Raw genomic sequence first — 16041 nt, 5'->3', positions numbered from 1 at the left:
AACCCACTCCAGTATTCTTGCCTAGGAAGTCACCTGGACAGAGGAGCCTAGCAGGCTACCGTCCATGGGGTCACAAAAGCAGCAGACATGATTTCAGTTCAGTTCAGTTGCTCAGTCGTGTCTGACTCTTTGCAACCCCATGAACCACAGCACGCCAGGCCTCCCTGTCCATCACCAACTCCCGGAGTCCACCCAAACCCATGTCCATCGAGTCGATGATGCCATCCAACCATCTCATCCTCTGTCGTCCCCTTCTCTTCCTGCCCTCAATCTTTCCCAGCATCAGGGTCTTTTCAAATGAGTCAATTCTTTGCATGAAGTGGCCAAAGTATTGGAGTTTCAGCTTCAACATCAGTCCTTCCAATGAACACCCAGGACTGGTCTCCTTTAGGATGGACTGATTGGATCTCCTTGCAGTCCCAGGGGCTCTCAAGAGTCTTCTCCAACACCACACTTCAAAAGCATCAATTCTTCCGCACTCAACTTTCTTCACAGTCCAACTCTCACATCCATACATGACCACTGGAAAAAGCCACAGCCTTGACTAGATGGACCTTTGTTGACAAAGTAATATCTCTGCTTTTTAATATGCTGTCTAGGTTGGTCATAACTTTCCTTCCAAGGAGCAAGCATCTTTTAATTTCATGGCTGCAGTCACCATCTGCAGTGATTTTGGAGCCCCCTAAAATAAAGTCTGTCACTGTTTCCATTGTTTCTCCATCTATTTGCCATGAAGTGATGGGACCAGATGCCATGATCTTAGTTTTCTGAATGTTGAGCTTTAAGCCAACTTTTTCACTCTCCTCTTTCACTTTCATCAAGAGGCTCTTTAGTTCTTCTTCACTTTGTGCCATAAGGGTGGTGTCACCTGCATATCTGAGGTTATTGATATTTCTCCCGGCAATCTTGATTCCAGCTTGTGCTTTGTCCAGTCCAGCATTTCTCATGATGTACTCTGCATAGAAGTTAAATAAGCAGGGTGACAATATACAGCTTTGACGTACTCCTTTTCCTATTTGGAACCAGTCTGTTGTTCCATGTCCAGTTCTAACTGTTGCTTCCTGACCTGCATACAGGTTTCTCAAGAGGCAGGTCAGCTGGTCTGGTATTCCCATCTCTTTCAGAATTTTCCACAGTTTATTGTGATCCACACAGTCAAAGGCTTTGACATAGTCAATAAAGCAGAAATAGATGTTTTTATGGAACTCTCTTGCCTTTTCGATGATCCAGCAGATGTTGGCAATTTGATCTCTGGTTCCTCTGCTTTTCTAAAGCCAGCTTGAACATCTGGAAGTTCACGGTTCACATATTGCTGAAGCCTGGCTTGGAGAATTTTGAGCATTACTTTACTAGCATGTGAGATGAGTGCAATTGTGTGGTAGTTTGAGAATTCTTTGGCATTGCCTTTCTTTGGGATTGGAATGAAAACTGACCTTTTCCAGTCCTGTGCCCACTGCTGAGTTTTCCAAATTTAGCTACACCACCTTTTCATGCTGTTTGCCATTCTCCTAGGTAATTATTCTACGTCTTCTCTCTCTCCAGACCTCCTCAGCCCTGGCCCCACCTTCTACCTCACTAAGGAGATGACACAAACAGAAGAGAAGATCATAGACTCCTGGCAAAATTGCCACACAGCTTCCTCCAATAACACCCAAGGCTCTGCTTTTCCATCTGTTGAACTTCTGTTTCCAGAAAAGCTGATTCAGCTTGTTCTCTTCTCAGAAATAGCCCTCCATCTAGTCTCCCCTCTCTCTTCATTTCTCACTTTCTCTCTCACTCCTACCAGCTTACAAACATACTGCTTCTTCTCCCATTTTATTTATTTTTATTTCTTGGCTGTGCTGGTTCTTCATTGTGGTGCTCGGGCCTCTCTCGTGGGGCATGGGCTCTAGAGCATTCAGGCTCCGTAGTTGCCATACGTGGGTTCTAGAGTGCACAGGCTCTGTAGTTGTGGCATGGTGACCTCATGTGACTGCTCTAGTCACATGGGCTTAGGTGCCCCACCAGGAATCAAACCTGTGTTCCCTGCATTGGGAAGTGGATTCTTAACCACTGGACCACCAGGGAGGTCCCACTGCTCCATTGAGAAAAAAAGTGACAACAAATATCTCTTAAATTTCATCCCATGTCTTTGTTCCCCTTTGCAGAAAACTCTTCAGAGAATTACACACCACATTCCTAAGTCTGATGGCAGCATCTCTGTTTTCTTCTATTAGACTGATCAGCATCACATGGCCCAGACTCCTGCTACCTCCTTGGTTTCTGGGACACCATCTTCATTGGTTTCCTCTTATCCACCTGGCTGCTTCTCAGTCAGAGGTCTCAGCTGCTTCCTCCACCCCTTCATGTAGGAGCTGCTACTCAGACGCTCAGTCGTCTGACTCTTTGTGATCCCATGGACTGTAGCCCGCCAGGCTCCTCTGTCCACTGGGGTTTCTCAGGCAAGAATACTGGAGTAGGTTGCATTTCCTCTGCCAGTTATAGGGTGAACTGACATCAGGTTGGCTCATCGGTTACTCAGGAAACCAGCAGAGGGGTGTGCCCCTTACCACCCCTTTGATAAGTGGGTGGTATCTCTATCATAGTGGAGATATTCTGATCTAAAAGTTCAAATAATCACTAACTGGGCCAGGGCAAGTATGTAGTAAGGTCAGTCATGTGAGTAGGCTGTAAGTGAAGCAGCCACTGGTCAAGAAGGGGATGTATGGAAAGCAAGAGAACAGCCATCTTGAGTGGCCTGACCATACAATGTGATTAGATTGGACTCATCTGGATAATTTAGGATAATCTGATGCTTCCTTGGTGGCTCAGATGGTAAAGAATCTACCTGCAGTGCAGGAGACCCGGATTCAATCCCTGGGTCAGGAAGATCCCCTGGAGAAGGGAATGGCAACCCATTCCAGTATTCTTGCCTGGAGAATTCCATGGACACAGGAGCCTGGCAGGCTACAGTCCATGGGGTTGCAAAGAGTCAGAATGACTGACACTTTCACTTTCACTTTCATTCACTTAGGACAATCTCTCCATGTAAAGGTTCTTAATTTTAATCACATCTGCAAAATCCCTTTTGCAAGTAAAGTAACATATTCACAGGCTCTGGGGTTTGGACCTTCTTTGAGTGGCACAGTGGTAAAAGGATCTGCCTACCAATGCAGGAGATACAAGAGATTCAGGTTCATTCCCTGGGTTGGGAAGATCCCTGGAAGAGGACATGACAACAACTCCAGTATTCTTGCCTGAAAAATTCCATGGACAAAGGAGCCTAATAGGCTACATTCCACAGGGTCACAATGAGTCAACACGACGGAGCACGCACACATTCTACTGTCCACAGAGGCCATGAAGCTTGGTCTTTATTCTACCTACACTCATTTCCTGATGATATCATCCAAGCCTGTGGATGGGATAAGTCAGTGGTCCCCAAATTTATGCCTCCAGGCACTTACTTTCTCTCAAACTCCAGGTCCATTTATTTTACTGACCCCTAGACATTTGCACTTAACTGCCTAACCAATCACAGAGTCAACCTGTCCAAAAACAAATGTTTCCTCCCAAACCTCCCTCACCCCTAGTCCTCTCCATCTTAACTAATGCCCACACTAGCCTTTCAGCTGCCCAGTCCAACAATCTTGGAACAGTCTTTGACTCCTCTTTTTCTCTTACATGCCTCATCCTGTATGTTAGAAAATCTTGTCTCTACCTTAAAAATATATCCAGACGGCTTCAAAATAATCCAGTGTGTATTGGGGGTGGAAAGAAAGAGAAGGGGGAGGGTATTTAAATGAAACAAGATTGTTCATGTTCTGATAATTGCTGAGGCGGCATGGTGGGTACATGGAGGTTCATTATGTTATATTATTATCTCTATTTTGTGTATGTCTGAAATTTCTCATAATATAATATTGTAATTGCATGTAACATTGAGCCCAGCGGTACAATTCTTTTGAAATCTATCCCAATAAGTAAAAACAGTTGTAATAATAATATGTATATAATCTAGCATTTTTCAGAGACAAAAATAGTGGAAATGAAGTGAATACCTATAAATATAGATGACATTTAACATTCATAGTTAATTTACATTCAACCATTAACAGTTGAATACATTTCAGTATTTTCATCAAGGGGTATCGCACTGCCACCCCTTGATTAAAATCAATTAAAATTGATTATTTTAAATCAATTTTTTACTAGGAAATTTGCTGGAGTTTCCACAATTCATTGATAAGTGATAAAAAAGCAAGATGCATATATTATCTAAATTTTATTAAAGTGATAATAAGTCAATATATGCACAAGAAAAAAATGAAATAAGCAATCAAAAATATCCAAGATCTAAGAGCTTCTAACCACCACCACTCTCTCCACAATGGTGCATCCCTGTCTCCACCATGTGTTACCTGGGTTGCTATGATGGCCTTCTGACTGGTTTCAGTGATTCAAACTCTTCCTCCCCTCCACACCCTCAAGCTGTCTTACCCCAAGTCTGATCTTAACAGTGACCAGGATGCTTCCATTTATTTCTTTTTCCTGTAGGATTGCTGTGGTTAGAACTTCCAATACTATGTTGAATAAAAGTGGTGAGAGTGGGCATCCTTGCTTTGTTCCTGGTTTTAGAGGAAATGCTTTCAGCTTTTCACTGTTGAGTATGATGTTAGCTGTGGAGCTTATTATATATGGCCTTTATTATGTTAAAGTGTGTTCCCTCTATACCCACTTTCTGAGGAGGTTTTTTTTTAATCACACCTGGATGTTGAATTTTATCAAAAGTTTTTACACATCTTTTGAGCTGACCAAATGTTTTTTATCTTCAGTTTGTTAATGTGGTATATCACATTGATTGACTTTCAAATCTTGAACCATCCTTGCATATCTTGGATAAGCCCCATTTGATCATGGTATATGATCCTTTTAATGTATTGTCAGATTTGGTTTGTGAATATTTTGTTGAAGGTTTGTCCACTGGTGTTCATCAGAATTGGCCTGTAATTTTCTTTTCTTGTGATATCTTTGGTTTTTTGTATCAGGGTAACTCTGGCCTCAGGGTGAGTTCGAAAGCATTTCTTCTTCTGCAGTTTTTTGAAATAGTTTGAGAAGGGTATATGTTAACTCTTCTTTAAATGTTTGGTAGAATTTATTGTGATGCCATCTGGTCCTGAACTTTTGTTTTTTGGGAATTTTAAAATTATTGATTCAGTTTCATTACTGGCCATTGGTCTGTTCATATTTTCTATTTCAGCCTAGTTCAGTCTGGGGAGATTGTACATTTCTAGGAATTTGTCCCCTTTTTCAAGACTGTTTTTTTAATTGACATTTACTATTTGTAGGAATCTCTTATGATCCTTTGTATTTCTGTGGTGTTGTTTATAACTTCTCCTTTTTCATCTCTGATTTATTGTCTTGGGCCCTCTCTTTTTTCTCACGATGAGTTTGGCTAAAGGTTTCTCAGTTTTGTTTATCTTTTCAAACAACCAGCTCTTAGTTTCATTGATATTTTCTGTTTTTTTTTTTTTAGTCCCTATTTCATTTATTTCTGCTCTGATCTTTATTTTTCTTGTTTCCTGAGGTAAGCTTGTATCTCTATAAACTTCCCTCTTGTAAATTCAGCATGATATTTTAAAGTTCATCTATGTTGCATTATGTATCAACATTTCATTCCTTTTTGTAACCAAATAATATTCCTTTGTGTGAATGTATCACATTTGTTTATCTATTCATGAACTGATGAACAATTTGGATACTTCTACTTTTTAAAAATATAATCCTGCTATGAATATTTGTGTACCATATTTTTATGGATATATATTTTCAATTTTCTAGGAGTGAAATTTCTGGGTTGTAAGGTTTGACATTTTGAGAAACTGCCAAATGTTTTCCAGAGTGATTGTACCATTTCACAATCCTACCTACAATGTATGAGAATTCCATTTCTCCCCATCCTTGTCAACATTTACTGTTGTTTAGCTGGTTGATTATAGTCATCCTAGCAGGTAGGAAGTGTTATCTTATTGTAATTTACATTTCCTTAATGACTAATAAGCCAAGCTGAGTGGTAAAGAATCTGCCTGCAATGCAGGAGCCACAGGAGACTAAGGTTCGATACCCGGGTCAGAAAGTTCCCCTGGAGGAGGGCATGGCAACCCACTCCTGTATTCTTGCCTGGAATATCCCATGGACAGAGGAGCCTGGTGGACTACAGTCCATGGGGTCACAAAGAGTCAGATGTGACTGAAGCAACTTAGCACACATGCACACAATGACTAATAACTTGAGCATCTTTTCATGTGAGTATATTTGATTGTCTTCTTTAGAGAAACATATGTTCAAATCTTCTGGCCACTTAAAAACTTAGGTTGTTTGTCATTCTTAACTTCATTTTGAAGGCCCATTTGAGCATCCATCTCCATACCACTAACTCTTGACTGCCACTCAACTCTTGACTCTGAAAGCTCCCCCAGTACTGACATCACGAGAAGCTTCAGGATTAGACTGATGGTCCCTCTGCCAGCATTAGCACCAAAAATCCCTACTGGTAGTACTATTCCTTGCCGCTCCCATCATCTCTGCTATTAAAGAGAGAATTGGAATATTTATGCAACTTTCTGGAAACACCACCAGGAAGGGCTCTGATTCACCATAAAAAGTAGCGGTCTTCCAACTATGCTCACAGAATCCAGGCACCTCAAAGTGAACCAAGATTTTCTGATGCTCAAGCACTATAAAGATGGTCATTTTCTAGTCTTCGGGGGGGAAAAAATTAATGAGTAAATTTTTAATTTTAACTTTTTCTCCTGGGATTTTTATTTTAATTCAAAGTGTCTGTTATAATTTGCTTATGCTAGGAGTTAATATAAAATGGTGCTTGATTTATCACAGTATTATACATTTCACTCTCAAGGTACAAATATTAATATTTCATTGTGTTCTGCAGAAACAGAAGGACTACTAAATGCTAAACAATTTTGAGGGCCATAGATGCAAGAGACAGAAAGGACACAGAAGATAATATTATTCTCCACAGAGGGTGGCACCACTGGCTCCCCCGGCACTCTGGCTAAAGACATCAGTGATGATTTGATCTCTCTTCTCGACTCATCCAACCAACAATTATTACCTCCGCACCCCACTCCAGTACTCTTGCCTGGAAAATCCCATGGATGGAGGAGCCTGGAAGGCTGCAGTCCATGGGGTCGCTGAGGGTCGGACATGACTGAGTGACTTCACTTTCACTTTTCATTTTCATGCATTGGAGAAGGAAATGGCAACCCACTCCAGTGTTCTTGCCTGGAGAATCCCAGGGACGGGGAGCCTGGTGGGCTGCCGTCTATGGGGTTGCACAGAGTTGGACATGACTGAAGTGACTTAGCAGCAATCATCCTTAATTTCATCCTTTCTTCTTCCTCTTGCCTACCACTGCCCAGGACCAGGCTCTCTAAATAGTCCCCCAGTCCAACTCTTGTACAAAGCCCTAACTGGTGTGCTTACCTCTAGCAGCTACACTCTACTGGAGTAATGTATCATGATGGATTAATCAGTAGCTTCAGTGCCTGCTTCCTCAAGACTTACTCCATTAAAAAAAGGACAGTGCTTATCTTTTTCAACACTAGTAGTGCCCAGGACAATAACTGGCACGACATTTAAAAGTGAATTGGTCAATGAAGTATGAATTAGAACAAATAAATGAATGATTTTAAAATGTGCAATCGCATACCATACAACTCTTTGGTGACCACCATCCCCCATGCCTACTGCAAACAAGATCAAGTCATACGACCCACTGTGGCAGTCAAGACCCTCCTTGAGCTGACTCTGTCTAGACTGCTTGCTTATCTCAGCCACTCCCTTCTTGAACTCAGTGTATCCACAATATCTCAGGAAACACCATACTATTTATCTCCTTTATGTTGCTGCTCACTTCCTTATGCCTGTAACATCCTTAACAAATACCTCCATCCTCAATCTTCTTTTCACCAAACTCTTCTCTCTCTTTTAAAAGAATAAATATTGAATAATATCCACCATGTTCTACCATGCATGTTACCAAAGCTAAATATTTTGCCATATTTACTTCAAATTGTCTTTAAGAAATAAAGCATTAGAAGTACAATTAAAACTCGTATATGAGTCTTTCTTCAATTTCATTTCTTTTCTTCTCTACTAGCATCTGCTACCTTGATTTTAGTGTTTACACCATATATGTGGGTTTCCCTGGTGGCTCAGATGGTAAAGAATTTGCCTCCAATGCAAGAGACCTGGGTTCAACTCCTGGGTCAGAAAGAGCCTCTGGAGAAGGGAATGGCTACTCAGTACAATATTCTTGCCTGGACAATCCCATAGACAGAGAAGCCTGGCAGGCTACAGACCATGGGGTCACAGAGTTGGACATGACTGAGTGACTAAGCAGCAGTCATGTGTATTTCATAATTTGTATTGTATTTTAAAATATCCTTTCCCCCACCTCCATGATTCTAATGCTTTAATGTAGATGCAGACTCAGGTCCTGAGAGGTCAAGACTTGCCCAAGGTCACACAGCAAGATGAGTTACATGAGTCCAGGACTCCTGACTTTTTGTTCATTGTCTTTCCCAATATGCTATGTTGCATGTTTTTAAAATACATGTAAGTGAAATATATACCATCTACTATGGAGGGATGGGTGGGAGGAGCTATCCCACGCCCCTAAGCCCGAGGCCAAGGGCGGCGGCGGGGAGGACCAACCCCATGTCCAAGGAGCCGTGACTGCACGGGTGCAGGAGGGCCTAGAGGAGCTATCCCACATTGAAGGTCAGGAAGGGCGGCGGTGAGGAGATACCCCTCGTCCGAGGTAAGGAGCAGTGGCTGCACTTTGCTGGAGCAGCTGTGAAGAGATACCCCACGCCCAAGGTAAGAGAAAACCCAAGTAAGACGGTAGGTGTTGCAAGAGGGCATCAGAGGGCAGACACACTGAAACCATACTCACAGAAAACTAGTCAATCTAATCACACTAGGACCACAGCCTTGTCTAACTCAATGAAACTAAGCCATGCCCGTGGGGCCACCCAACACGGGCGGGTCATGGTGGAGAGATTTGACAGACTGTGGTCCACTGGAGAAGGGAATGGCAAACCACTTCAGTATTCTTGCCTTGAGAACCCCATGAACAGTATGAAAAGGCAAAATGATAAGATACTGAAAGAGAAACTCCCCAGGTCAGGAGGTGCCCAATATGCTACTGGAGATCAGTGGAGAAATAACTCCAGAAAGAATGAAGGGATGGAGCCAAAGCAAAAACAATACCCAGTTGTGGATGTGACTGGTGATAGAAGCAAGGTCCGATGCTGTAAAGAGTAATATTGCATAGGAACCTGGAATGTTAGGTCCATGAATCAAGGCAAATTGGAAGTGGTCAAACAGGAGATGGCAAGAGTGAACATCGACATTCTAGGAATCAGCGAACTAAAATGGACTGGAATGGGTGAATTTAACTCAGATGACCATTATATCTACTACTGCGGGCAGGAATCCCTCAGAAGAAATGGAGCGGCCATTGTGGTCAACAAAAGAGTCCGAAATGCAGTACTTGGATGCAATCTCAAAAATGACAGAATGATCTCTGTTCGTTTCCAAGGCAAACCATTCAATATCACAGTAATCCAAGTCTATGCCCCAATCAGTAATGCTGAAGAAGCTGAAGTTGAACAGTTCTATGAAGACCTACAAGACCTTTTAGAACTAACACCCAAAAAAGATGTCCTTTTCATTATAGGGGACTGGAATGCAAAAGTAGGAAGTCAAGAAACACCTGGAGTAACAGGCAAATTTGGCCTTGGAATACGGAATGAAGCAGGGCAAAGACTGAGAGAGTTTTGCCAAGAAAATGCACTGGTCATAACAAACACCCTCTTCCAACAACACAAGAGAAGACTCTATACATGGACATCACTAGATGGTCAACATCGAAATCAGATTGATTATATTCTTTGCAGCCAAAGATGGAGAAGCTCTATAGAGTCAGCAAAAACAAGACCAGGAGCTGACTGTGACTCAGACCATGAACTCCTTATTGCCAAATTCAGACTTAAACTGAAGAAAGTAGGGAAAACCACTAGACCATTCAGGTATGACCTAAATCAAATCCCTTATGATTATACAGTGGAAGTGAGAAATAGATTTAAGGGTCTAGATCTGATAGATAGAGTGCCTGATCAACTATGGAATGAGGTTCGTGACATTGTACAGGAGACAGGGATCAAGACCATCCCCATGGAAAAGAAATGCAAAAAAGCAAAATGGCTGTCTGGGGAGGCCTTACAAATAGCTGTGAAAAGAAAAGAAGCGAAAAGCAAAGGAGAAAAGGAAAAATATAAACATCTGAATGCAGAGTTCCAAAGAATAGCAAGAAGAGATAAGAAAGCCTTCTTCAGCGATCAATGCAAAGAAATAGAGGAAAACAACAGAATGGGAAAGACTAGGGATCTCTTTAAGAAAATCAGAGATACCAAAGGAACATTTCATGCAAAGATGAGCTTGATAAAGGACAGAAATGGTATGGACCTAACAGAAGCAGAAGATATTAAGAAGAGATGGCAAGAATACACAGAAGAACTGTACAAAAAAGATCTCATGACCAAGATAATAACCATGGTGTGATCACTGACCTAGAGCCAGACATCCTGGAATGTGAAGTCAAGTGGGCCTTAGAAAGCATCACTACGAACAAAGCTAGTGGAGGTGATGGAATTCCAGTTGAGCTATTCCAAATCCTGAAAGATGATGCTGTGAAAGTGCTGCACTCAATAGGCCAGCAAATTTGGAAAACCCAGCAGTGGCCACAGGACTGGAACAGGTCAGTTTTCATTCCAATCCCAAAGAAAGGCAATGGCAAAGAATGCTCAAACTACCGCACAATTGCACTCATCTCACACGCTAGTAAAGTAATGCTCAAAATCCTCCAAGCCAGGCTTCAGCAATATGTGAACCGTGAACCTCCTGATGTTCAAGCAGGTTTTAGAAAAGGCAGAGGAACCAGAGATCAAATTGCCAACATCCGCTGGATCATGGAAAAAGCAAGAGAGTTCCAGAAAAACATCTATTTCTGCTTTATTGATACGCCAAAGCCTTTGACTGTGTGGATCACAATAAACTGTGGAAAATTCTGAAAGAGATGGGAATACCAGACCACCTGATCTGCCTCTTGAGAAACCTGTATGCAGGTCAGGAAGCAACAGTTAGAACTGGACATGGAACAACAGACTGGTTGCAAATAGGAAAAGGAGTTCATCAAGGCTGTATATTGTCACCCTGCTTATTTAACTTCTATGCAGAGTACATCATGAGAAACGCTGGACTGGAAGAAACACAAACTGGAATCAAGATTGCTGGGAGAAATATCAATAACCTCAGATATGCAAATGACATCACCCTTATGGCAGAAAGTGAAGAGGAACTCAAAAGCCTCTTGATGAAAGTGAAAGAGGAGAGTGAAAAAGTTGGCTTAAAGCTCAACATTCAGAAAACAAAGATCATGGCATCTGGTCCCACCACTTCATGGAAAATAGATGGGGAAACAGTGTCAGACTTTATTTTTCTGGGCTCCAAATCACTGCAGATGGTGACTGCAGCCATGAAATTAAAAGACGCTTACTCCTTAGAAGAAAAGTTATGACCAACCTAGATGGCATGTTCAAAAGTAGAGACATTACTTTGCCAACAAAGGTTTGTCTAGTCAAGGCTATGGTTTTTCCAGTGGTCATGTATGGCTGTGAGAGTTGGACTGTGAAAAAGGCTGAGCAGCGAAGAATTGATGCTTTTAAACTGTGGTGTTGGAGAAGACTCTTGAGACCCCCTTGGACTGCAAGGAGATCCAACCAGTCCATTCTGAAGGAGATAAGCCCTGAGATTTCTTTGGAAGGAATGATGCTAAAGCTGAAACTCCAGTACTTTGGTCACCTCATGTGAAGAGTTGACTCATTGGAAAAGACTCTGATGCTGGGAGGGATTGGGGGCAGGAGGAGAAGGGGACGACAGAGGATGAGATGGCTGGATGGCATCACTGACTCTATGGACGTGAGTCTCAGTGAACTCCAGCAGTTTGTGATGGACAGGGAGGCCTGGCGTGCTGCGATTCATGGGGTCGCAAAGAGTCGGACATGACTGAGCGACTGATCTGATCTGATCTGATCTGATGTCCCAAAGACAGTGCTAGATTCTTTTTAAAATACACTGGCTCATCTAACCCTCATTCTACAGATGAGGAAACTGAAGCTCAGAGAGATAAAGTCTCCTTTTCACTGTCACACAGCTAGTAGGCAGCGGAGGTAAAATTGGCCCCCAGGGCGGCTGGATTTCTAGTGCTGCCCTCTAGTGGGGAGAATGTGGGGCAAGCACAGGTTTTGAAAGCAGAAATGTCTAGCTTTCCGGTTCCCCCTCTTGCTGACCCGGTAATCGTGGGTAAGGTAAATTGATTTAAATTAGCATTTATTGAATGTTTCACAAGCACCAGTAATTTTTACAGTTCACCATATTAGTCCCTCTCAAAGATAGATATTTTTTAACTATCTTAGTCCATATTAGTCCATAATTAGTCCATATTAGTCACTCTCAAAGATAGATATTTTTTAATCTTTATTTTTCAGACAGAGAAACTGAGTCCCCAGGAAGATACACAGCTAACAAGAAGAAAAGCCAGAAGCAGAAGTCAGGATTACCAGCTCCAGAAACCATGCCCCTGCTTCCTTTTTTCTCCTTACTCTTAATGTTCTCTTTATTCTTATTTAAAAAATTATCTTATAGTAGTTTGTAATCAATTACCCAATAAAAAGCTTGTATAAAAAAATACAAAACCCTTAAAACTTAACAATAAGAAAATAACACTCCAATTTAAAACAAGCAAGAGAGCTGAACAAATACTTCTTTAAAGAAGATATACAGATGGAAAATAAACATACAAAAAGATATTGAGGACTTCCCTGGTGGTACAGTTGATGAGAATCTGCCTACCAATGCAGGGGACACAGGTTCGATCCCTGGTCTAGGAGGATTCCACATGCCATGGCGCTACTAAGCCTGCATGCTAACAACTGCTGGAGCTCATGTGCCTAGAGCCTGTGCTCCAAAACAAGAGAAGCCACCACCACGAGAAGCCGCTGCACTGTAAATGAAGACACAGAGCAAGAAAGGAAGAAAAATATATTGAATATCATTTGCCATTAAGGACATTCACGTTAAATCAACAATAAGATACCATTACACACCAATTAGAATGTCTAAAATCAATAAATCTTAAAATATCAATTTCCAGTTGGGATGCAGAGAAACAGCTACTCTCATTTCTTCCTGATGGGAATTCAAAATGATGCAACCACTTTGGAAAACATTTTGGCAATTGTTCAAAAAGTTAAATATAGTTATGACCAGTAATTTTACTCCTAGGTATATATACAAATGAATTGAAAATACATATCTACAAAAGCAGTATGGAGTTTTCTCAAAAAACTAAAAATAGAACAACCAAATGACCCAGAAATTCCACTCCTGGACATATATCTGAAAAAAACAAAAGCACTAATTTGAAAAGTTAGACACACTCCAGTGTTCACAGCAGCACTATTTTTGATCACCAAGATATGGAAACAACCTAAGTGTCCATCAAGAGATGAATAGATTAAAAATGATGTGGGCTGTATGTTTATATTCCAAGATGGAATGCAGACTATGACAGAAGAATGAATGCATGAAGTGTCTGAATATATAAAACATATTAAATAGCCTCATTGATTGGAGCAAGGGGAAAAGTGCTGACCTAAGTGACTTTGAGGGCAGAAGAAGGGGACTACAGAGGATGAGATGGTTGGATGGCATCATTGACTCATTGGACATGAGTCTGAGCAAACTCCAGGAGATAGTGAAGGACAGGAAACCTTGGCATGCTGCAGTCCATGGGGTCACAAAGAGTCAGATACAACTGAGTGACTGAACAACAAAGTGACTTTGAAAATGAAGAGAGGCTACAAGACTAAAGGCAAAGGGAAACTTACATAAGCTCTGTATTCTAGTTGGTAAAATTATTTCTCAGTGGGATATGGACAAGTCTAAAACCATTACACAGTATACACATGAGAAATTAAACAATTAAGTAAATGGATAGTAGATATTGGGAGCTGGATTTCTCACTGGTAGGGGGTTACAGACAAGTGAGGGAAGAAGGCCAGAATGATCCTTGCAGTTCTGAACTAGTGTTGGAGACATTAGTATAAACTCATGTTTAGTGTAATAGAGATGGACACAAATAGAAATATTCATAGATACGTGTACGTATATAGAGCTTCCCCAGTGGCTCAGTGGTAATGGATCTGCCTTAAATATAGGAGACACAAGAGATGTGGGTTTGATCCCTGGGCTGGGAAAAATCCTCTGGAGGAAGGCATGGCAACCCACTCTAGCATTCTTGCCTGGAAAATCCCATGGACAGAGGAGCCTGATGGACTACTGTCCTTAGGGTCACCAAGATTCAGACACGACTGAAGTGACTGAGCACGCACACATACCTATAGGAATTAGTATAAATACATCTCCTCATTCTGTCAGCTGAGAGAGCCCAGAAGTAAAAGCACACCAGTAGTATAGTAAGCACATGCAGTGCCCGGATCTTGCTTTCTAAAACCATTATCCAGTAGGACTTCCTTGGAAGCACACTGGATAGAAATCTGTCTGCCAATGCAGGGAGCATGGGTTCAATCCCTGGTCTGGGAAGATTCCCCCATGCTGCAGAGCAGCTGAGCCTGTGCACCACAACTACTGAAATCCACGCTTTAGGGCCACAACGAAAGAAGCTACAATGAGAAGTTCGCACATCACAAGGAAGAGTGGTTTGCCGCAACTAGAGAAAAGCCCGCACACAGCAACGAAGACCCAACGCAGCTGAAAAGTAAATAAATAAATAAATAAATAAATAAATAATTTTTTAATTTAAATAAAAAAGAGACGTTCAAAAAATAAATAAAAATAAAACCATTACCCAATAGAAGGGACAGGCTTAGAGAACTGGCTAAATGTAGGGCAGGGGCAGAAAATACACAAGATGAGTGTGGAGCATCTATAGTACCAGAAAGGAAAGAAGTGCCAAAGACCATCATGTGCAGCGATGGGGATATGTTAAAGGGACACGGGCACCAACTAAAAGAGTTCCCAGTGGCACAAGCTGGGAACAATAAGAAAATAAATTATGTTATTGACTTATAACCACAATATAAATCTCCATCTGTCCATCCTAATATAAATAAATGTCTAAGTAAATAAATGGAAGGGGAGGATAGATAGACGTCCTGCACAGAAGAACTCCAAACTAGACGTTCATCTCTCAAGACAGCAGAGAATGGGGACTTCCCTGGTGGTCCAGTGGTTAAGAATCCACCTTCGAAGGCAGGGGATTCCGGTTTGACCTCTGGTTGGTAAGCTAAGACCCAACATGCCTTGAGCCACGTCTAAAGAAAGCCCGTGTGAAGATATAGTGCAGCCAAAAGAAAGAAAAGCCAGTGGAGCATGGTGGAACGCTCTTTAAGGATGCACTACATGTGCTTCCTTCCTCCCGAGTACCAAAGGGGAGAAAAAGGGGTAACTTCGCAGTGGAGAAGCCTGACAAGCACGACCTCAGCCAGGTGGTCAAAGTCAATCAACAGTGATGAAGGACGTCGACAGTCCTTCTTGCCAGGAATTTTGCAGGCAAGAATACTGGAGTGGATTGCCATTCCCTTCTCCAGAGGAACTTCCCAACCCAGGAATTGAACCCTGGCTTTCTGCATGGCAGGCAGATTCTTTACTGTTTGAGCTACAGGGAAGTCTACCCTCAATATGATGTGCTGAGAAAGGCACTTCCTCTGCCGCCTTACTCCCCCAAACCCCAAATCCCAGCCTAATTATGAGAAAGACACTAAACCCCACTGGAGGGATATTCTACAAAATAGCTGACCTTTCAATCTTGTCAATGAAAGTGAAAAGTGAAAGTGTTAGTCACTCAGTTGCCACCGACTATTTGTGATCCCATGGACTAATCGTAGCCCACCA

The sequence above is a fragment of the Bos javanicus genome, chromosome 11 (genome assembly GCF_032452875.1).
Source record: "Bos javanicus breed banteng chromosome 11, ARS-OSU_banteng_1.0, whole genome shotgun sequence".
Lineage (NCBI taxonomy): Eukaryota > Metazoa > Chordata > Mammalia > Artiodactyla > Bovidae > Bos > Bos javanicus.
Note: the sequence above shows the minus strand (reverse complement) of the source record.